A 23830-nucleotide genomic window follows, 5' to 3' on the forward strand; every position below is an offset into this window, starting at 1 on the left:
TGTACTTGCCAAAAATGGGTATCTGTCCCAGAAATCCTGGGTTGGGTTGAGCCTCTGCAGCCATACTTCTAGCTTGTGCTTAAAGCCAAGGAAGAACAAGCATGAGCATGCTTATTGTTTAATTTGGGGATGTTAGCATGCTAATGTAGTACATCTGAAGATGGCAGGAATAACATAGGTCTTTCATTGTATCTGGTCCTAAAGCAGAGACGTGACCTTGCGATACGGCTCAATGAGACAAGAAAGGACGAATAACAGCTGCCGAGATATTCATCCTCAAGTTGAAGCTGAAGAAAACGCCTGAGAATCAAGAAGCGTTGTGAGTGAGATTCAGTGGGCTTCTTCTTAAAGCTCAGAACAACATCCAGACTAAATTCTCTTTTAAAACCTTCTGATCTGCAAACGGTTATTCATGCTTTTTTGCATCTAGAAATGTCTGATGTGAATGCACTGTATATTGGAGTCAGTCAATCATTTCCTTCATATACAATTAGTCCAATAGCCTTTAAATGTTTTTCACGTGCATGTGGTAGATAACCTCTAGCCATAAACTCCCTCAAGATCGTCGCTTCCCAATCACTCGACCATCCTGAGGTCTAAGCTTTTTAAGAACTTTTTTAAATGTACTTTTATTTTTAAAGTTACACACTTTGATTTAAAATCTGCTGTATAATTACATGTTTCTACTTCCTTATCTATTCAATACATGTTGGATTATTTACTTATTATTATTTACACTTATATTTAAAATAATAAAAAAATATTCTTATACATGTACTAGTTTTATTTTGTATCATATTTGCTATATTCAGCATTTCAGCCTCAACAACTCACAAGAATTCATGATACACTTGGCATTACAGGGTTGACAAAATATATGTTAGCTTGTAGCGTCTGGTGGCATGAAAGTGGAAAATCTGGAAACTAGCAGAAGACGTTTTATCTCTGCATCAGCTAATTCACACTTCATGTGATCCTCTAACCGACTGATCTAATGAAAATTACAAGGATTTCTACTCCTGCATGGATAGAAGCAAGAACAGACAATAAGATGCAGTTACAAGGGGATTATTACGGGCCATTAAAAAATGAAAAAAGAAAAAAAAAACTCATAAAGGTCATAATCATCATTGTTGCCAAGGGATCTTGCTTGTTTTTAAATCAACACAATAATTTTGCAAATACTGAAAATTTCTGTTATGATTGTGGTAGTGTTTGGGTTTAGTTTTGTGCATCAGATAAAAAAAATACAGAGCAGAACAACACAGCCTATGTCACATGACCCTTCTGACGTACAGTCCACTCACGAACAATAGTTGGTCAACAAGATAAATAAAGCAAAACTAATATTTATCTAAGCTCCTGTCATGTTATAGTCACAGGCACTGCACTGTGTGTCCGCTTGTGTGTGCTACTGTAGGGCTGGTATCCTGATGCAGCCCTCCCTGAGTACACACAACACACATTCCCGCTACCGCTCTGCCCTGAGTAAACACGAGTGAGGAGGCAGTGAAACTCTGGGATCCGAGTGGAAGAAACACACTGGCTGCTCAGCTCTGCGCTAATAAACGTTGCTTCGAGGAAAGTACGGTGACTCACCGTTTCGATCACTCGCTGCACAGCGGTGGTTTTCATATTTTGCACTGTTCACAATCCAAGCATGTAATGGATTGTTTGTCACCGACTCTGTGCTCTATCAAGGACATCTGGCCACAAAGCCACACTGCGGCCTTCCTTGTGTTTTGCAACTCTGTGGCATTTCACCAGCTGTCAGTCTGGTCTTTTCTGCAGGTGGTCGAGCTTACAAATAGCAGAATCAATCTGCCAATTAAAGGTCGCAGGTGGGCTCCACTTGGCAGAAGAGCAAAATAGATATGAGTGAGAAATGAACATGCAACAAACATGAACTGAGCATTCAGCGGCTGGATGGAATAATTCAAAGTCCAAGGCCACAGGACGCTGGTAGAAAAGCGTCGGTATTTTAATTTCAGCTCTTTTCTCTCAGAAAGGAAACCTTCCAAGGGGAAAAACAGGATGAGTCAGACACAGTATGTCTGTCAGCCTCTGAACGATGGGCTTCTTGATATTGTCGATGTGTTATATTTTCCTTACTGTCACAGATTCCCCTCTAAAGACCAAAACCAACACTGAGTGATCCTCGATACCCGTGCTACGCTTTTATCCAGAGTCCTTTAATACATTCATATGTAACAGAGCCTAAAGACAATTAAAAACACATCAATGAGCTGCATTGCTGCACTGTTTCTTCACTGTGAGGAGTACAGGCACTGTAGCTCAACTTGATTCAGCGTCACATCCTGCTGCTGTGTGGCTTTTAAATAAATGATTCTAAATGCCTCTGAACTTTTTTTTCCTCCCCCCCCCACTGAGATCCAGTCATCTTGGGTCCGGAGAGAAGGCGGGGATGAAATATGAAATATCAGTCACCATCTCCCTCGTGTCTTTCATGTTTTGTTTGTAATGGTTGCTGTACCCTCTGCTCACATTGTTTTGCTGCTCTGATTAAAATAAACATCTGTTCTCCCCAGTTGTTTAGCACTTTAAGATTTGCAGAAAAAATAAATAAAAACTGAACTAAGTTCAAGTACAGACAGACTATCTCGAGCTCCAATATGCTGCTGAATGAAACTCTATACACACACCGTGACTGGTTTAACTGGAAGACTTCATGACTATTATTTTGTTATTTGAGCATTACTGCATGTTGCAAACAACACAATATTTCACCGGGTACACCCACATCAGTGCTTACTCATAAAGCAGTTAGTGAGGGAGGCATTCAACTCTGCTCCACACACAGGAAATGATGGGAAAAAATACATACGCGATTATTTAATACTGACTGCTAATGTGGTTGAAATCGTTATTGCAGATTATAAACAACAGAATAAATCTATACGCAAAATCATCAAATTATAATCAAACTGATGTGGCAGAAATAAGCCAAACATTAGTCATATCCAATAATCTTGCAGTCAGGTTAGAGATGCTCATTATTTTCTACATTTAATTAAATCTTCTTTAACAAACACTTTTTACTTCACTCATAAAAAAACAAAACGGAAACACATGAGATAAAAAGCCAGTCTGGAAAGGGTTACAAGCCATTTCTAAGGCTTTGGGACTGAACTGAACCACAATGACAGCCATTTTCCACAAATGGAGAAAATTTGGAAAAGTGGTAACTCTTCACAGGAGCTGCCGGCCTAAAGAAATTACTTTAAGAGCACATGGACGACTCATCCAGGAAGTCAAAAAAACGAACCCAGAACAACATTAAAAAACCACTCACATGTTTCAGTTAAGGTCAGAGTTCATGATTCAACAATAAGAAAGAGACTGGGCAAAAAGGGCCCAGTCTCCCATGAGTTCAAGAAGAAAACCGCTGTTGGTTTGCTGGCTAATCTAATTAGCCAATAACATGAAGGCAGCTCAATGAATTTGGGCCTGTAGGCATGATCAAAACAACCTGCTGAAGTTAAAACTGAGCATCAGAATGAAGAAAAAGAACCTTTGACCATTATGTGGTTGTTAGTGCCAGACAGGCTGGTCTGAGCACCACATGTTGAAACTTGAAACAGATGGGCTACAATAACAGAAGACCACACCAGGCGCTGCTCCTCTCACCTAAGAACAGGAATCTGAGGCCGCAACTCACACAGGCTCACCAGCATTGGAAAACTGGTCTGATAACTCTTGATTCCTGCTGTGACATTCAAATGGTAGGATCAGAATTTGATCTGCCAGTCATAAAAGGAAATAGGAAGCCACAGTTGGGGGATGCTAGGACTATATGGAACAGATAGGAAAGAGAGGAAAACGCTCGTATAAAACTCGTTGTACCAGACAAAGAAGTTGAGATCTGCAGAGGAATTCTCTCCACTTCTGGAAGGTGCATGAGTGACTGAAGATAAAGGTTTTGTGAAATAACTACTAAGTTCCGGTGTCGTCTCTGGAGAACTGAGGAATAAAAAGAACTGGGGTGAAACTGAAAACGCAACAATAGCCATGTCTCAAACCTCAAATCACCTCAAACTGGTTTCTTGAGCATGACGATGAAATCCAAAATCCCTGAGGAATGTTTCATGCAACCTGTTGCATCTGTGCTATGACGAACTCTGCAGTTCTGAAAGCAAAAAAGGGGATTCAACCTGGTATTAGAAAGGTGTACCTAATATAATGTCAGGTGGGTGTACATAAAAGCAATCACTGCCACAAATTGAGCCAAATGCTAGCTTTCCAATTTTCTTTACATGGTCATGTGCTACAGACAGTTAACCTTACAACTAGGGTTCAGTGCATCCCAAAGACCAGGAGCAGCCCTCTGTAATATTTTATGTGTGCCCCCCCACCCTGGAGTCTGACAAGGAAAGAAGGCACTGATGTACAGTTCATTCATCTCTGTTACTTGTGAAATAATGATGCAGCAGCTCAGAATGACTCCAAGGGAGCATTTTGCTTCAGCTTAACTGTTATGTTCCATCCATCATAGCCGATTAAACTCCCCAACATTAACAAACACAGCTGGCGTTGTCACTAAGGATAAAAAAAAAAAAACAATAAACCAGTGGATTTTCTTTAAAACAGCAAACAAATAAAATAAGGAAATAACAAAATAAAACACTGCCGTCCTTTCATCAGACAGCACATAGAGTCTGACTTCTATGGAGAGAAGGTGTGAAACTAAAACAGTAGCGCAGCAGAGTCCTTAATGTCAGCACCACAGAAATAGCATTAGCTACTGTTCACTGCAGTATATTTTTAATTATAGCTCTCAATGCCAGATATGCATTAGATGATATAAGGTTTTGCTGCAATTCGATAAATCATATTGGATTATAAACCTTAAAAGCCTTGCACAAAGCATTTCTGTGAGAGAGTTCTAGCGGGATGAGTGAGGTTGCGAGAACATTATATAGTGTGTTTATGTAGAAAATGTGGGTCACGCTGACTTCTTCAAACTGAAAATTCACCAGCTTCGACTCCAGCGTTAGACATGTTATTGCAGCAAGAAGCAGCTTAGATCTTTGACTCGAGAGATCAGTTTTTCCTTAAAGAGTTATCCCTTCACCTTTAATCAGCAGATTCTTCATCTCCTGGGAGGCACAGGTTTTTCCAGATAACGTCCCCAGGCACAGCAATGTATATCGCCCAAAGAAGTGTTTACAAGAACTGAGAGTCTGTATCACCTAATAAAGTTTAAAGATTTCCAGCTCTATGTATCAGACAGCTTCATTTATAACAGTCAGTCAGTCAGGGAAGTTCTCCCCAGGATAAAAACTGGCAGATTGTACTGTGGCTCAACTATTTTGTTTTAATGTATAGCTTCTGAATCCTCCTGCGGCGATTCACAGGATGCTGAATCATTAATGCAGTCGGACTCGGTAGTGATGATGAATAACAGAGAGCATCCCTGATGACCATTAAACAGCGGGTCGCTTGACACAGCCGCAGACCACCTTCTGCCGGATTCAGACAAACAACACGGGGTGTTTATGTGGAGCACACACAAACACACAAGGGCAGACTTCCTCTAAGTGTAGGAAGCATCAATTATTCACCATCCAAGGTCAATAATAACACACTTCACAGCTGCTTACGCCTTGCCACTGCAAACACCAGAGAATATGACAGAGCAAATTCCTGTTTTCTTTGGATAGCAAGTGCCTCTTTCCCCCAGGTACAGTACACCTGTTTACGCACACATTTTTAATCACCACCCCTCGCTCGCGCGTTTGTCGTGTTCGTGTTATATTGACAGTACTGCAAAAACACATTTCTGACTCATAAACGCTGCTTATGTTACCATGCAGACTGCACCAATACAGCAGACCTGCTTGAAAGAGCAAACAAATACAGAATGTAATTACACCCCATTTAACCGACAGATTATTGATAGATTCTCAATTTATTGCCATCATTCAAACGCTTTTGTTTTCAGAGTGGAAATCTTTACAGTCGGCACGCGTCTGTTGAGCATATTTAGATAATCAAAGATCCTTTTGATAAAGTGCTAACAGATGAGCACGATAAACAACTTACGCTTAAAATTAAACTTCAACGTCATCTTGGTAATTAGTCACATTTATCACAACTTCACATCCATTAAATCACAACACTGTACAAAAGTCTTGAGTGATTATGAAAAAGGTCACGTAGGGTCAGATCAAATTAAAAGGATTCTCAGACGCCTTTAGAAGAAAAGGTTGGGAATGAATATGATCCTAGCAGGGGATTTGAAAAGATCTCCTAATAACATGAAATAAAATATTTTACGGCAATATGCTCATCTAATTTTGAACAGCTGCCAACCAATAGGAACAGGCCATTTGGTGCAAAAATGATGTTACTAAAAACAAACCCCTCAAGGTGTGTTTTATCTTGTAAGGTAAAGACGCAACAATAGTCATCACATGTAAAATCAGATCCTGTATGGGAGGTGTGCCAGACAAAAAGCATCTGGTATTAGAGCAAACATCAGTGCATAAAAGACTATTGGCCAATGACCATGAAGACAAAGAGCAGCTCTATTGGAGTAATGTGCTATGGACACAGAGTTGTTTTTGCACAGTTAGTGCAGACGTGTTTCGTGCAAACCAAAGAAAGCTTTTCAGGAGAGCCTCCAACCAGCCTTGAAGCACGATGATCAGAATGCGGTTTGGGGCTACTTCACTGCCTCGGGCCTGCTTCCAGTCATCGATTTAACAATAAATACTGCATCATATAAAGAGAGTGCTTGAAGATAATGTCCAAAACGTGTTGCTCAACCAGAGCTGGAGCATTTTAACAGGAAAGCAATTCTCGGCACTGCCACACACATCCATCTAAGTACAACTACAAATTGAAGGTATGACTCAAATGGGCTTGCTGTGGTTCCATTTAAAATGCTCAGATACTTTTATTTATTTTAAAAAAATAAAATAAAATTGATGCCACGATGTTGACTTGTGTCTTGCTGGATAAATCTTTACAGTGTCAGCAGGACAAAAACTATCAAACTGATTTTGTGCTAAGAAAGAAACCTGTAGGTTTTTGGATAATTCCTTAATACTTTACAAAGGCTCTTCTAGTTTTAGTAGCCTGATCCGACCGACTCTGTGCCTCAGCTCTTGTGTTTCTTTAATCTTGCGTGTGCTTTGGATTCTGCCTCAGCCTGCTTCCTGTACACCGTTTGCTTCTGATCTTTTGCACCTGTGAGTCAAACATTTTTTTTAACCCACATACTTTTACAACCAATCTCACAATGATGACAAATCTACACTCAGACATAAAATTCAATTGCTTCTCTAAGCATCAGAATGAGATGAAGCACAAACCTCTTGAGATAGACGACTGCACATAAAAGCCAGGCTCGGGACAACATAATTTACCAGCGGAGAGTCTTCAGACTGAGAAGCTCTTTATAAAGCAGTTAGCGCACAGACTCTTACTTTATTGCTTTCTGCTGTGCAGATACAGACAACAATCTATAAGCATGTTCAGAATGGTTTCCAGCTCAACCATCTTATCTGAGGGCGGAAATAAGATTTATCCTGCTATCTCAGCCGTGCATCTCCCCACCATGTAATCTACTTCCTGCTATCGGATGTGAACCAGTGTTCACAGTGGGGTGAAATCAATAGGCAGGCTGCGTCTTCACCGGAAAGCTCGAGATGAGATGTGGCACGCTGGAGCAGAGTGGAGAGGTTTCTGGGAAGAAATGTGAGGTGGATTTGGGTGAGGACAAAAATCACACCAGCAACAATACATGACGTGTTTGTCCGACTGGAAAGCATTCGTAGATTTCTCTTTTTTAGTCTCTTGCTTAGACTCTAACACACACACCTCAGGGTGGATAATATATCTGCAGTGCACTAATGACCCTTTCTCTCAGCCTGGAGGTCTGTCAGACACACTGTTCATGTCACTGCCAATCAGCGAAAACCTGCTGTCAGCGTGAATTTCCTTCACTCCTCGCTCATCAATTCATTCCCTGAACTCCCTGCATATCAATAACTCTCCCGAAACACGGCTCACCACGGTTTGTCAACTGGAATCCAATTTAAAACCTTAATTACTTGGTTGGCTTAAAGGTAATGAAGCAGCATTAGAATAACCCACCTCCATCAAGCCTGACACTTTGCATAACAGTGACTAACACTCTGTCGTCGCCTGATTTGGCCTTTTGTCTGCGAAGAAGGTGATGCCAACATGCAGCAGAAAGACATATATAGGAGAACGGCAGCCAAACTTTGCGATATCTTTCCTCGATTGGCTGTCTATGAGTCATCTTTCCTGGACGGAAGATTAGAGTGGGGTGACTTTGTTCACGTATCTGAAGGCAAAAGTGCTTTAAAGGTGCTTCAAACCACCACAGTCAAAGCTGCAATCACAGAGAGGTGACACATGATGATCGTTTAAAAAAAAAAGGAATTTAAAAAAAAAAACATTACACTAATCTACAACCACAAAGTGTGGCAGAAGTAGCTCTGTGGAACCACGAGGGAGTTTTAGTGTCTCATCTCCAAACAGCCAGTCAACCGCTGTGTGATCATAATTGTTCGAGTCTGGCTGTTTCAGAAGACTGTTGGATGCAAGCTGCCAGTTTGCCTCAAATGAGGTGCTTTTCACATTTGCTTTCATCTCCAGCCTCTTTGCATCTCCAAATACTATAAGCACCTTCCCAAAAACAGAACTGGGGGGAGTAACTTTAAAGGATTCCTGCAGCATCCCTAAAAGTTGTGACCACCTGTGTCTGAGAGAAAAAAAAAACGGGTTTTGTTTGAACTTCTTGTTGGCTGCTGAGTGCAGTCTAACAAACGTCTTCAAAGAAAGGATGACTGCTAGCTGAGCTATCCGATCACTGCGTCTCACCCTGTGTGAGAGCATTCAAAGCTGCCTGCTGAGGAAAAGCTTTAGAAAACCTCATTTGTTCAAGCTTCATTGTTCCAAGATAGCTCCCCCGCGCACGGATAACCCCACCGTCACACCAGGCGAAATACTTAATTTGTTTGTTTTGTTGTTACATGTTTGCAGCAGTCCGTTTCCACTAATGTTGGCTTTGCAGACGTTTTTCCAGCGCTTTTCCAGTGATAAATGTTGGAGGGAAAAAAAATCACTGCCCTTGACACTGTATCTCAGTAAGCTGTTAAAGGCCTTGGCAGCTTGTTACCATGCAGTGTGAGCAATATGTCAAGAACCTGCCAATAAGATAGTGGTTAATTAATCCACACTTAGTGTCCCAGTAAGAACATCTGTAAATGGTAAATGGACTGGTGCTTATATAGCAGTTTTCTACTCAATTTGAGCACACAGAGAGTCTTTTACTAGATGCCTCATTCATCTACATTCATACAAGCACTTTCTTCTTAGCTTTAAGCTAATATTCACACACTCGTACATCCGACATATGCAACAGGAGTGACTTAGGGTTCAGTATCTCGCCTCAGGGTTTTCTAACATTGTCACTGGTGGAGGAGCCAAGGATCAAGCATTGACCTTCCAATTAGTACACAACCTGCTCTACCCTCCTGAGCTATAGACACTCAGGAGGTTTTTGCTCAGGATATTTTGTTTGTAATAGCAGTTGGATAAATCTCTCTTATACTCACGTCCCAAAATTTGTAACATTTTTCCTATAAATGGGGAACAACCCCTCTCCCCTCCACGTTTGCACAGTTTGGAACAATTATAAACGCTTGTTGATTAAGACCTCATCAAAAATGTATTGTAAAAAGTAGTTCACTTCAAAGAACCTGATACCTGCAACCTTCCAAATATTATTTTGGATTTGTGGGAGAGGAGGATGTTTAAAGCGGGTACAAACACTCAATAGCCAGTTTGTTAGGTGCACATGTTCACCTGCTTCACAAATATCTAATCAACCAATCACATGGCAGTAACTCAATGTATGTATCATTGTATGGTAAAAGTAACCCCCTGAAGTTCAAACTGAGCATAAGAATGGGGAAGAAAGTTGATTTAATTGACTTTATTGGTGACAGATGAGCTGATCTGATTATTTCATAAACTGCTGATCTGTTGGGATTTTCCACACAAGCGTCTCTGAAGTTTACAGTGAATGGTTTGAAAAACAGAAAATATCTAGTGAGCTGTAGTTCTCGAGGAGAAAATGCCTTGTTGATGCCAAGGATAAGAGGAGATTTGCCAGATGACTTCAAGCTGACAGTAACTCGAATAACCACGCATTACAACGTAGATGAAGAAGATCATTTCTGAACCTTGAGGTAGATTGTAGTGTTAAGTGCTGGTAGAGTGAGAAGGGGCAGATAGGGTAAGAAGTTTTCAAAAACAACAACAACAAAAAAAAAAAAAGCATAGCTCAATCCTGCCTTGTATCGATGGTTCAAGCTGGTGGTGATGTAATGGTGTGTGCGATTGTTTCTTTTATGACCACAGCATACCCATTTTCTGATGACTGCTTCCAGCAGGATAACGCACCATGTCACAAAGCTCAGATCATCTAAAATTGGTTTCTTGGACATAAAAATGAGTTCATTTTACTCAAATAGCCTCCATTTAGTACCAGATCTCAATTCAGTAAAGCATCTTTGACATGACATCAAGTAATGGATGTGCAGCAGACAAATCTGCAGCCAGTGTGTGACGCTATGATGTCACTATAGACCAAAGTCTCTGAGAAGTGTTTCCAGGACCGTGTTGAATCTGTATCACAAAGATTTAGGACAGCTCTGAAGGCAAAATGGGGTCTGACTGAGTACTAGCAAGGTATAGCTAATAAAGTTGTCTAGTGTTTATAGAGTTTATATGAGGTTTTCCATCTTCTGCCGCTTTATACTAGGGCTGGAGATGAACGGTTACCTGCTCTAATGTTTACTCTCTGACCAATTTCTCTTTGATTCGACTGCTGTCAGAGTTACTTGGGTAAGAAGAGCTAACCCAACATCAATTGTCTTTCAGGACTCAGCCATTATCTTTGGCAGCAGGAGGAACAAACTACTGCTGAGAAACCAGAGTTCACTCAAACTTAAAGTGACTGTTAGCTTAGTGAATGTTTACTCTGAGTCAGCTCCAAACTCAATGACACTTAAGAAGGAAATTGACATTGTGGCAGCATTTTGTTCAAACAGACAAACGAGAAGTCCATTTTGTGGTTCAAATACCAGCAGGACAAGTCATGTTACATTTTTTTTTTAAAGAAGTGGTAAGCTTACTTTTTGTTATGATGTTTTTCCATCCTTCATTTAACAGCTTAAGCTTTGAGTGAGAGCATGTCAGAAATGTGTATAGTTTATATATTACATTAGTTAGTAGACACCAGCTAAATTGCTAAAACGCTACCTAGAATGCATAAAATATACAGATAATAAAAGAAAAACTTGAGTTTGAAATTTAGATTTTTGATATTTCAGATTTTTTTGTGAATAATATTTGAAAAAAAAAATTCCTTTCTTGAGTTACTGAAAAGAAAAAAAAGAGATTTCCTCCATGGCTGTCTTTCACAGTTAAGATACAAGCCACCAATGTTTAACACATTTGCTACCAAGCCTTGACCAACATTTAAAGTGCTGCCCTTACAGCCATGAAGCACACATGTCACAGCCGCTGTAACATTACACTCGCAGCAGAGCCGTCCTCTGTAATGACCTATCAAGCCTGCAGGCCTCCACAGTTCCCTGCCAGGCTCAATGGAGCAGAAAATAGGAAAAACAAACCAGCATAGACAGTTCCTCTAAAAAAAAAAAAAAAAGTCTTATCCCACCCCCTCTCTCAACCCCCGTTAGCTGTGCTCTCTTAATCTCCCTGCACTCCTTCCATTTTTTTCTTCTTTTCACCTTCACTGAACTCTCGGGCATCACTCTTATCTGAAGGCTGCTTGTCCTTGTGCTGAAAGGTTGCTTGTGTCATTTCACCTGCTAATTAAGAGGAAAAGGGCAGCGTGAGCTCAGGAAAAGGCTGTTTATCCTCCAAAACAAACCAGCAGAGAAACTGCAGAAGAGACAGACCCAGAAAATTGGTCGTGATTATTGTGCTGTGCCGTTAGGTGTTGCTGGTAAAATAAAAGACTTCCAGGAAGAGAAAACCCCATCTGGACTTCAAAGGGAAAGATACGTACACCAGGTTTTTACCTTTAATGCACACCAAGTGTTCTGACCCCAAAAGCCTTGTTTGGAGTACAGAATGCCTTAAAACACAGCGGTTTGTGAGAGAAATACAAATCAAACTAAAGCAAAGGACCTTTCTTCTCCTCATCTCCTCAGCATTGTGATTACTGTTGCCTAAAACTAAGAGCTCCTCCAGCGTTTGGCAATCAGGACAAGAAACCATATTGTTCCTCCTGATCCAAGGTTTGACTAATGGACAGACTCTCCTACCCAATACCCTGGCCTTCCTTTCCAGGGAGGCTGAGGAGTATGGCCCCCTGTGTAATTGTACCATACCTCCAGCACCACTTGTTAAAAATAGGCACCACCACCTCAGACCTCCATGCAGACAGACCACAGCATCCAGAACTTCAGGCCCCTGGGGGCCCTGCTATGAGGAGTGGTTTAACTACCTCAGTGAGATTTTCCCCAGTGATGTGCAAGTAGAGCTGGGCGATAGAACGATAACGATATGTATCGCGATATAACTTTTACTCGATAGAGAAATTAAGCTATCGCGATAGACCTCGCCGCTCTTGTCCTCCAAAAAAAAGAAAAAAGAAAAAAAAAAAGGTCAGCCAATCCAAATTAAGTAGCGCAGAGCCGAACCAATCACAGCCGCAGCGTCACGTCGCGTGACTTGTTACGTAAGCACAAGTGCCAAGCCGCAAGTGTGTTTGTTTGGGAAGCAGCCAGCGGGTAATGGAGGAAATGAGTGTGCCGACTAGAAAAATCAACCGAGCGTGACCGAAGAGAAAACAGATGATGGTTCCAACGCCGGAGAGATTGTCAACGGAAGAGCCATAGAAGTTCCGTAGTGTGAAGGTATTTCGGCTATTTCAAGTCTGACAAAAAACAGAGTAGCGTGCACTGTAAATTGTGCCGAAAGCAAGTCTGGAAATACAATAAACTGGTGCATGCGTCACACTGTGCGCCACGTTATTGTTTCGGTGAAATGAATTTCTACAATACTGTTAATTCTACTCTCTGCAGTGTTTAAATGCTTACATATACACACAGTTACTGTCCCTCCACACATACGGCTCGGTTCTGCTTCTATGCCCAGCTTTGTTTACTTTTTCCCACCGAGGCTTCTAGACTTCTGATTGGCCAACATTTCTGCACGGTTAGGAATCTAGCGCCACCTGCTGCTTTGGCATGTTCATAGCAGCGTTTTCCTTCATTTCTGCCTTTATGTGTGGACGGGATTATTTTTTAAAACGAAAACGGAAAATCTCCGTTTTCAAAAATACCCGTGTACGTGTGGACGTAGCCTCAGTCTCTGACTGGAAGCGCTAATTCGTCATTCGGCTTTTGTCAGACTAAAGTAACTGTTAAAACTGTTTGAAAAGCTAGCTATACAACAAGGAGAGATTGAGAATTTCCTTTTAGTTCTCAGTTTATTTGATATTGACAAAAGTTAGTCAGTTTTGTCTGTTCTTCTGTAAAACAAACTAAGATTTATTTTTAGAATTAATATTTTGTTTCTAAGTGGAATTGACAATTTAGTAGTCTGTTTCGTTTGTTCTATTTTGAAACTTAAACGCTTTAGCGGCTGCCTTTTGTGTAGTTTGCAATATTTGCCTTTATTTATCTGAAAAAGTCTCATGTTCCTTAAGTACATCTACCCTGTTGAACTTATTATGGGAAATAAATATTTAAATAAAAACAAGCTGCTGATTATTTCACATTTTACTTGTGAGCAACGGCACATTTAAATCTTACAAATATAGTTATTTGGCTTATATCGTGATAAATATCGTTATCGCCTGAAATGAAAAAACATATCGTGATATGAAAAAATCTCATATCGCCCAGCTCTATGTGCAAGCCATCCCCTTTTCCTGGGAATCCTCAAAGTATTCCACTGTACACTGTATCATGTTCCCCTCCCAAGTCACCTTATGATTTGCCAGATTTGCTTTTAGGCTGACACTGGCCTCACACAGCTAGGTTTTTGCTTCAGCTGTTCGGCCAGCGCCGCACTGCATCTGGAGTCCCACAGGCCAACCAAACCCAATAGGAATCCTCGTTCAGCTTGATGACTCACTTCCTCCATCTGATTCATGCAGGAACGAAGATGGAGTGCTTTGTAATTGTTGGAGTAACTGCAGTTTTGTTTGGTAATCTACACTGAAGCTGATATGGGTTTTGAGGTCTTGTCTTATACAAGAGGATACAAAAAGAGCTGTCATGTTTACAGTGAACGGTGTACTGAACAGTTAAGACATTTGAAGGTAAACAACAAGACGAGAGGGAAAAGGGTTGGTTTATAGTGTGTGGGCTGCACACAATGCTCTGTAAGCAATAATACACCGTGTCAAGACAATGCAGCTAGCAGTCATATTACAGAAGACAGCCCATATGAACAATGGAAGATGTTATATGAGCAGCACAGACTCAGAATGAAGCTCTGACAAGAATCTCACATTGTAATTGAAATTGTTACTGCCAGGTCTGAATCAATCTGCAGCATCACATTGACAAAAAGAATTCAGCTTGCCCCTAGAATGACCTCAGAGTGACTGAAATCAACAAGATATGATGTTTTTTAAGGGTAAAACCAAGAACCAACAGCTGCAAACACTGCAAAGCCTACAACACTGAATTACATCTGCAAATTGATCTGTTTGTACTTCTCTTGCTTTATAAAAGTGCATGATGACAAAATGTATACCCACTTACAAGACTTAATTTAGAAAATGGTTCTCACAACTACACCAGCAGACGTGTAAAACACCTGCTGAAATAAGACAGGCCTCTGATGTAAATCAAAATAATGATTTAACCTGTATTATTACATTTGTTTCCTTAGATTCTGCGTGGCCAGTGACAGAGATGCCATTTGGTCCTTCAGTCTTCAGTATGATCAGCTGCTCTCATGTCTGCAGTGTGAAAGCTGCCAGTTTATTCTGGCAGGACTGAAAAGCAGCAGTAAAATTGTCCAGAACTGAAGCCACAGTCTGGCGCCTGTTCCTCAAATCTGGCACTGTTTAGAAACTGTGAGACGGTTCAAGTGCAGGAAGTCTGTTTGTTGGATAAACAAAGATTTTCACTGCAGAGAGTCTGAAATCTTTACTTTTACTCTTTGCCATCATACCCTCTGATGAGGGGAGGCAGATTTTAAAGAACAGATTAAACTAAGATTTAAAAATGTTGTCTTTATGTTTTGAGAAAACTTTACATAGTCAGATATGTAATAGATTTGCATGCTGCCAGTGCGCAAACACTTAAAGAACAAGAGACAAGAGCTTTTAGAATGAGGCAGGATCTCATTAACCCAGTTTCTGCTGCCACTGCTGCTTCTTCTTCTTCGAGAGGAGAGGAGTGAGAGAAATGTTCGGGTTAAACCAGCTCCCTTCACTAACATGGTTGAATATTTCATAACGCTCCAGTCCAACCAAACTGTACTTTCCTTCATCTTTTCAAGACACTACAAGCTAATGGACAGAAGGGAGATCCTCTGCATGCATGCGTGCGTACATGTTCATAGCAGCATTAGTATTAATCACAGCGTAACAACTGAACAGCATGTGTAATTTAAGGCTGGGCAGATGCTAATGGATTATGAAAATTCGTATGATAAGCCCTGCATCATTTCGGCTTTATTGCGCTGTATGCTGGTACATTAGCATAGCTGGAAAATCTAGACAGTTGCACAATGAAATTCAGTGTTAAGCGTCTGGGCTGGCAGAGCCTCCACAGCAGATCGATGAATAAAGATCTTCTAGCAAAGACAAACTGCTGTTTAGACAGACAGGTGGGACCTGAATCCTCCGGATTTAAAGCACTTCTGGATGTTATTTATCCCCATAACGTGTTACAGCATGCATTTATAATTTTCCTAAGGATTATGTTGTTAATGGCCATGACATACATTCATCTGAAATGGAACAAAACATTTTCTGTTCTATATGCCAGCTCCTGGCATCCCACATGCTTGTGGAAAATCCAGGCTAGGAGCCAAAACAACTGCTTCTGCAAAATAATTAGCATTCAGCAACCAATATTTAGAGCACAGGACGTTTTGACAGAAAGGGCATCCTGCTCTGCATTTCAGAGCAACCACAGACAATTACTGATTTCTCACATAGGCTGGAAAAAGGTTTTGTTTTGAAGTTCAAAGATGCTCCTCCAACTCACAATTAGAAAGCGCTACCAAAGAAGCAGCTAACAGGTTTGTTCATGCCTTATATTGCTTTAATTGTGCTTAATTTGTGGATTAGTCGTTTTTACGAAAGGGTGTCATGTTGTGAAACATCACTTTGCACTCTTATAAAGCAAGACTAAAGCTGCCAGAAGGAATGGGAGACTTCAAATTAGTACAAAAATTCAAGACACAAGACTGGGAACTTTGATTTGGCAGATTTTTAACAGCAGCTAAACTTGCTGATGCAACCCCAAAGAGTTTCGTTTTCCTTCTTGGTTTGGACTGGGGATCTTCTATTAGAAGACTTCTTATAGATTATAGATTTATAGTCACTCAAAGTTCTCAAGGTCTAAAGCCTCAGTTACGTGGGAAAAAGTGTAGTCCTCGACTTGTTGGAAAGCGGTCCCTAGAGGTTACTGTCTGTTGCTAGGTGAAACAGGGCACAAAGAGAGAAAAATCTTTGTGATTGCTGTGGTCACTAACAGACTCCCACAGTCGCCTGTAATTTGCATGGAAGATGGCAATTTGTCTGCAAACAGCTGTAAAGACCAAGCAGTAACAAAACTTGATACGTAAACTGGAAACAAAGACTCGAGCTGTGCTTTCACTTAAAATGAACGCATTTCCAAACATGTAACTTTTACTTTAACTGCAAACTGTCATTTCAGGTTCGCATTGCACTAGCACTTAGCGATTGGTTGGAGAGTAGTTGGCGTTTTCTATACAAACTACAGGTGATGACGGCAATCTGCCAGCAACCAAAGCAATCACAAGTAGATTTTTGGAGTACCGCCATTTAGCTCTTTGTGAAAATTTCGCCTAACTGCCAGCAACCTCCAGCAAACACTTGCCAACTACAGATTGGGAAATGCAACTTTTTTTCTAGTGTCCCATGGTTAGTAGTGGGTCACAAACTGGTCTCTAGAGCCTACACAATTAGGGCTTTAGCAGTCAATTTAACAGCGACTGACATCAGTCAGGAAGGAATACTGTTTTTATCCTAGCAACAAGTGGTTGCCAGGTGGTTGCCAACCAGTCTCTAGGCATGTGTGACCAGGGCCCAGCATACTAACCTAATGTGAGCTAGGTTCTGCTCATAAGCAAGCTACTGTAATTAGCATGAAGAACAACTAGAAGCCTTTCAAAGCCTGCTCACCAACACATTTCCAGTATTATATCAGGAGGGGCTATGAAGAACTATTTCTGTATTTAATTCAGTAGACAAACCAACATTCACACCCATGTAAATCTCCAGCTGCATGGATTTGAAAGTTAGCCAAGGTTAACTATGTGTTAGCAAATGATCTCTGAAGTCTACAAATTATTAGTCAAATATTTATAAATCTTCAATAATCTCTAACTTATGCAACTTTCGAAATCACGCTGCACTGGATGTGTTGCGACATATAAAAATGTGAGTCAATGAACTGTAACGTCATTGGAGGAACTAAAACAGCTAATTAATGAGCTCAAATGAATCTGACCTTAATGTAAGAAGAGGACTACTAAAGACACAAAACAAAAACACAACTGCATTTCTCAGAACCAACAAAACCAATACGGACTTTGCCCTTGTCGACAAATATGGGTGAGGTCGGCGGAAAATTTAACCGAAACTTCTGATTAATGTTCAGGATTACATGATTCAAATGTACACAGCAACGAGGACTATGTTATAATCCTACACCTGTGAGTCTCCGTCTGTTATGACGACATAAAGGCAGTGACCTCCTGTCTCATTCTGATAAAAGTCCTTGTTGACCAGATGAAATATAAAACCTCGCCTTTTTCTTCAGCAGCAGGTAAACATTGACTTCAGATTCAGCTTTATGTTTTCCAAACCTGCGCTTACTGGAAACAAAAGTCTATTCGCTTAGAGCTTAGCAGCTAGCCTTTATTAGGAGTCCCAATTCTTTTGATTATTGGCTCCATTGTCAAAAAGTTACTTTACTAATAGAGTTTAACAGCATGTCACATCGATTTTAGGAAGATTAAGTCAACTCCTAGCATCCAAATATCAAGATTTAACTCTAAAGCTCAAATCCAGTTGATTTCCATTTAACTAGAACACATTTTAGAAGCAAAATGCCAAATAATTAAATGATAAATAACAGTCATTCAACTCTGTAATACCCCATTTGTTGGTTTTCAAACATATAGCGCTTTTTAATCAGTAGTTTTCCATTCATCATTCATAACTCTGCAGTCATTTCACAGCCCAGGTTTATTGCACATTTCCATTAATTCCTCACATCCATTCACGTCACTGCAGCTGGTTAAAATAGTTATGATTAAACACCGTAATGTGCACGAAATGTCAACAATGAATTTAATTAATGCCTGTGTTACATGTACACCGTGCTGGGTGGATTTTCTTCACTGGCACATCCCGGTCAGCATGCTGAGTGCTGTGAAACACTAAGATAAGGATACAACTTTAAATAAAAAACGGGCATTTTCAGTGTTTGTACACTGTGTTTAGGTTCAAGTGTCCCATCATCCCACTGCAGCGCCCACAGAGGCATGTGTCCACACATTCAAGGTTTATGGAGGGCGACAGTGAGGCATCACTCCCTGACCAGCAATCTATTACTCAACTGAGCCCTTTCCCTCAGCACTGCCTCCAAATTACATTTCTGCTGTCGAGATGCTTTTCCCCTCCCCTCCCACATCCGCGGGGTTGTTGTTTGGACAGGTTGCCTACTGATTGCCTTGCTGCTGCTGTGATTGAACAGGGATGCGGTGCATCTCTGAGGCCACGCGGGGCTATAGGCTGCATACCAAACGGGCAAGCAGCATGCGTTTGGAGAGCTTTGGATGAGAGCGCCATCAGTGAGTGGGAGGGAGGGAAACCCCGCACAACACTGCACTACAGAGATCAGACATTCAGTGCAGCAGCATGGAGGAGCTTTGTTTCAGCACCTCAGGCATCAGCAGTTAATCTGAATGTAATTGTGCACCAATCTTAAACACAATATGACTCGCGCTTTAAAGGACGACAGTTTGATGTGTGAATCTCCATAATTCTTTAAGACATCTGTGAAAATATGAGTAAAAGAACAATGCAGAGAGACGTTGTTTAAGAGGCAAAAAGGCTTCCCTACAGAGGCGGAGAATAACACAAAAAAAAAAGGATTTCAAGTTTCCAGACTTTCTAGGAAACTGCAAGCACATTATGTATTTTTAGCCCCAGCTCATTCATATGTCTCATTAACAGAGAGATGAAGCTTGAAATATTAGGGACTGCAAGTATGAGATATTTCCAAACTGGTAAAATTACAAGAAAAGACTGTATCAAAATAAAATCTATCACTAACCCTTCTGCAAGAAATCAGTTCACTGTTTGTTTAAATCTGTTTCAATATGGTAAAAAGCTGTTACAAAAAACAAAACTATAGACTTTATTTAGCCAGATTTTATGTCTTTTGTGTGATTTTAGGCCCATTGTGTTAAGAGAATATTCAAATATTTAAAAAATACCTGTTAAGTCAGACATGTGAGGGTGAAGAATATTAATGCATGACATATTGTTATTACTCGGCTCATATCAAGTTTATTTTGCCTTCCTAAAGCTTCATGCCACCATCTCCCAAATCCATGTTCTGCACTCCACTTAAATTAAATCCATTATATTAAAACAGAGGTGAATAAAACTGACCATTTGAAGAGACATTGACTTTATGTCCTCTCCTAAACTTCTGGTTTCACTAGAGCTTTGTGTGCGTGTTGCTGTAAAGGGAGGGCAGGGTGAAGAGGGAGAAGCGACAGGAAGCCATTTCACAAAGAAAGTCTTGAACACATTACTATAAATTTAGTCCTAAAGAGGAAAATTTAAGGAAAACAAAAGTCACACAAAGGTTAACATTGCTTTAACTGCTGAGCTCATATCCATCCACTTAAGGTCACTAATTACGGTACTTCCAATCGCTCGATGCTGTCTAAACAAGGCTCATCTGCTGGTCGCTTTGTGAAGGAGATAAATGGAGGAAATAAACTCGCTGGTGTGCAGTATGCATTATGGTGGGTGGATATAGTTCCATTAACTAGTATACATTAACCCGTTCCACTTACCTGCCCCAGTGACAACCGCATCAGTTACTGGTGATCACATGAAAGGGACTATATGACGATACAGCCTAGAGATCACCACATGTTGTTTTTCACCCACAGACATAAACATGAATGTTTGTTTAAGACACTTTCTGAAGACAGAAGCCATGGCCATCTTTTATATACAGTTTATGGACAAAGCCAAGGGAATGAATTAAATATTTTATGGATACAGCAAGTCAGGTGTGAGGCTTAGCTACTCTTCTTTTATCCAGCACTATAACCTTCAACTTGAACATTTTATCATACAGCCTAAGAAATCCTTACTCCAGCTTACTCCCACAGTTCAAAGACATGTAGTTAGTGACGTTAGTTTAACTGGTGATTTTTAATTGCCCATTGGTGTGAATGTGAATGGTTGTCTGTCTCTCTGTGTTAGCTCTGCGACAGGCTAACAACCTGTACAGGGTGTACCCCTTGATTCGAACTATGGTAGCTGGGATAGTCTCCAAAAACCCTCCCTCCACTCCCTCAGGACCCTGAATCGGTTAGGCAGACAAGAATGGAAGGAAGCGTAAGAAATCAGAGGACTTTGGCTCTCAGACTCCAGAAAATATCTTCACATATTTTCTCATGTAAAAAAATAGAAATGATTATGACCACACCAAGTTTAGATTGAGGCTTTAAATCCTGCACTGAGCAACATTTTACCATCTTCCCAAAGAAGCTTCACCTTCTTTATCTGTAACAACAACAAGATCTCACAGCTCACGACAACGCTGCGAGCATCAACCACAAGCGCAGCATGAGCTAGTCAGATACTGCAATCTAGACAGCTACAGAAAGGTGGTGCAGCTGTCTAGTTTGCTTTTTGAAATACGACTTTGTAGAAAGTATGACATATTTGTGGTATAATAGTTTTGTCTCAAGTCAATCTGATACAAAGAGCCACACCATGACTCAAACTTTAAGCAGAGGTTTTGGATTTGCAGCACACAAGTATCAGTCTGGCACATTTGGCTGCAGCCTGCAGTGTCTGTCACAAGAATGCATGTGCGTGCAAATGTATGTGCACACATACAAATGCACGCACACACTCCTCTATCCTGTGCCGGCAGATCCCGGAGACCTCTAATGCTGTGTGACTGCAATCCCCAGGGATTCTTTCTGCACTACTGGATGAGCTCCCCTGCCTTTGTGTTAAGACATCAGGGAATCCCTACATTCGCTTGCTTCTCTCATTCTTTATTTGCCCATTTGTTCCCCTCACAACCCCCACAGCGGGTGTGCTGCATGAAGGTTCGGTTATCATCACCGAGGTACCCTGCTCGAGACAACGATACAACAGCCTCAAATGATAACCGCACCTATTGCTTAGAGGAGCCGAATGAACCAATTTAGGGAAGCGTCAGTATGACAAATTACAGTACGGCAGGATAATTTCTTACACTGCAATGGCTTGTTGTTTATGAAGGAAACAGCAGTGTACATTTTGGATCTTTCACATTGGCCTTTAGGGGTTCATAATAAAAATTATGCAATATATGAGCTCATTAGCTCAGCAGTGTTGTTTAAATCTACTCAGTGGACGGGGCTGACAGATGAAAACGTTGCCAGTTCTCGTCTGAATCTACTTTGTCAGTGTTAAGTAGCCACTCTGGACAGCAGCCAACCCTGTCTGAGGTCTAAGAGCCACTTGGGAAAGTTGAATTGGGCTTTTCTATTTTCACATTATACTGGCTGTTAAGATGTAACACTTGAGGCCAAATAAGAAAAGTAAATACAATTTAATTATGGATCAGCCCACATGTCTGACCTAAGGAGCAAACTTGCTCCTCATTTCAATCGGTGCTTCAAATATATATTTTTTTAAATCAAATATTGCAAATTCAAACAAGTGACAAATTTAAAAAAAAAGAAAAGAAAAAACTGTTATTTTGATTACACGAGAAAGAAATTAAAAGTTTTTTTTTCACCAGTTGTGTAAATACCATTAGGTGATTTCTTGTTGCTTGGATATTTCAAAAAGTATTCAACTTCATCCTCTCTAAATCAAAAATTATTTAGCACTTAAAAAAAAAAAATACCATCTACAAACAAATAATTCACTCTGGAGCCTAAATCACTGATGAAAAAATGAACTATTCTTGAGTGATAGCTCACTATCACGCTGTTGATTCAGACAAAACAAGGCAATCAGAAAACATCCTTTTTGCCACTTTTTCCTCAATTTTCTGTCATTTTGTATCCCGAAACAAAAACACACAAATATGCATTTGAGTCACCGATGATTACTTATTCTCCACGGCTGAGGCCCCAAATTGATGGAAAGCCAACCAAGCATAAAATATTAATAAATAAATCCTGCATACATCATGTTTTCCTGTTGGTAGCTGAGCAGAGGTTTTTTTACATCCTGCAGCTGACAACATTTCAACCACCAAATGGAAGAAGAACTTCTCATTTCTGAATCACCCACATGCACCTCTGCTCATCTGAAGCAAAACCCACCTCTGAACAGCAGAATGAGGTCAGCCTGTTTCTTTATCAGCGCAGCCAGAGTACAATGAGCACTGTGTCACACAACCAGCCTAGCCTCCATACATTCAGCAGCATCCCGAGGCCACTGCTGTGCGCCTGTCACCTTTACGGTGAAATCCCCATGAAAAGACCTGGTGGGATATCCTGGTGACTCCGCGGACAAGGTCATCACTAATTAGGCTAAAACTTGGTTTATTATAAGAAGAATAGGATGAAACAGCCTTGTTACACGGTCACTTCTTGTCACATCAAACCCAGCTCAGATCACTTGATCTAAACACGCATTGTTTGTGCTTTATTTATGTTTCACATCATCTTTAACAGCTCTTCGGTCTGCTGGAACAAGTTCAGCAGTGCAACACATTCTCAACAGGTTATTAAATTAACGAACAGGTAAATCTACCGTCGAAATCAGCGGAGGCAAGAAAGGAAATACCAGCTTTCTGCTGCAATGCACCTGCCCAAACGCGCCTAACTTTAGGTAAGAAGCGGGGCTGTCTGGACCCACTGATGTGTGCTGAGTCCTCTGAGGTCGTGGTCGTGATGTTGGACGGAGAGAGCCCCCTCCCCTCCTCTTTCGTCCCCGCAAAACAAGGAAAAGGCACAAATAAAACATCAGGAACTGCGAACAAGCTGCACCTGCTGACCATATGTGCCGTATGCAACGCGCCGGTGTTTCAGCGTCCCGGAGCGCTGCCGGCTGACCTGCAGAGCGGCGGTGTCTTACCTGGTGTGCCCGCCTTTCACGGTGAGGGTCCGGAGGGGGGTGAGCACGGCCGGCTGCGGAGTCAGCCCGAGAATCATGAACCGTGTGAGAGCCTGTCGGTGCGCCTCAGCACCGTCTGAAGGCAGAGATCCACAGCCAGGGTGTTCCCGACAGGAGGGGGCGTGGTGTGTGTGTGTGTGTGTGTGTGTGTGTGTGTGTGTGTGTGTGTGTGTGTGTGTGTGTGTGTGTGTGTGTGTG

The 23830-nt window shown here is 41.0% G+C and overlaps 1 protein-coding gene across 5 annotated transcripts in view; it reads right to left on the bottom strand.

The window, feature by feature from the left end:
- Positions 1-23830, bottom strand: part of sytl5 (synaptotagmin-like 5) — a 58806-nt gene that overhangs the window by 22667 nt on the left and 12309 nt on the right. For 2 of the 5 annotated variants that reach the window (XM_042213636.1, XM_014341210.2), the window contains exon 1: positions 23594-23779. The exons of 1 other annotated variant lie outside the window; for it this stretch is intronic. The gene's annotated coding sequence lies outside the window, so the exon portion shown is untranslated. Of the gene's footprint in view, positions 1-23593; positions 23780-23830 lie in introns of those variants that run through there. 2 more of the 5 variants (XM_005945869.2, XM_042213637.1) reach the window with 2 other exon arrangements.

The sequence above is a fragment of the Haplochromis burtoni genome, unplaced genomic scaffold (assembly GCF_018398535.1).
Source record: "Haplochromis burtoni strain Fernald_Lab_line unplaced genomic scaffold, NCSU_Asbu1 Contig_462, whole genome shotgun sequence".
Taxonomy (NCBI): Eukaryota; Metazoa; Chordata; class Actinopteri; order Cichliformes; family Cichlidae; genus Haplochromis; species Haplochromis burtoni.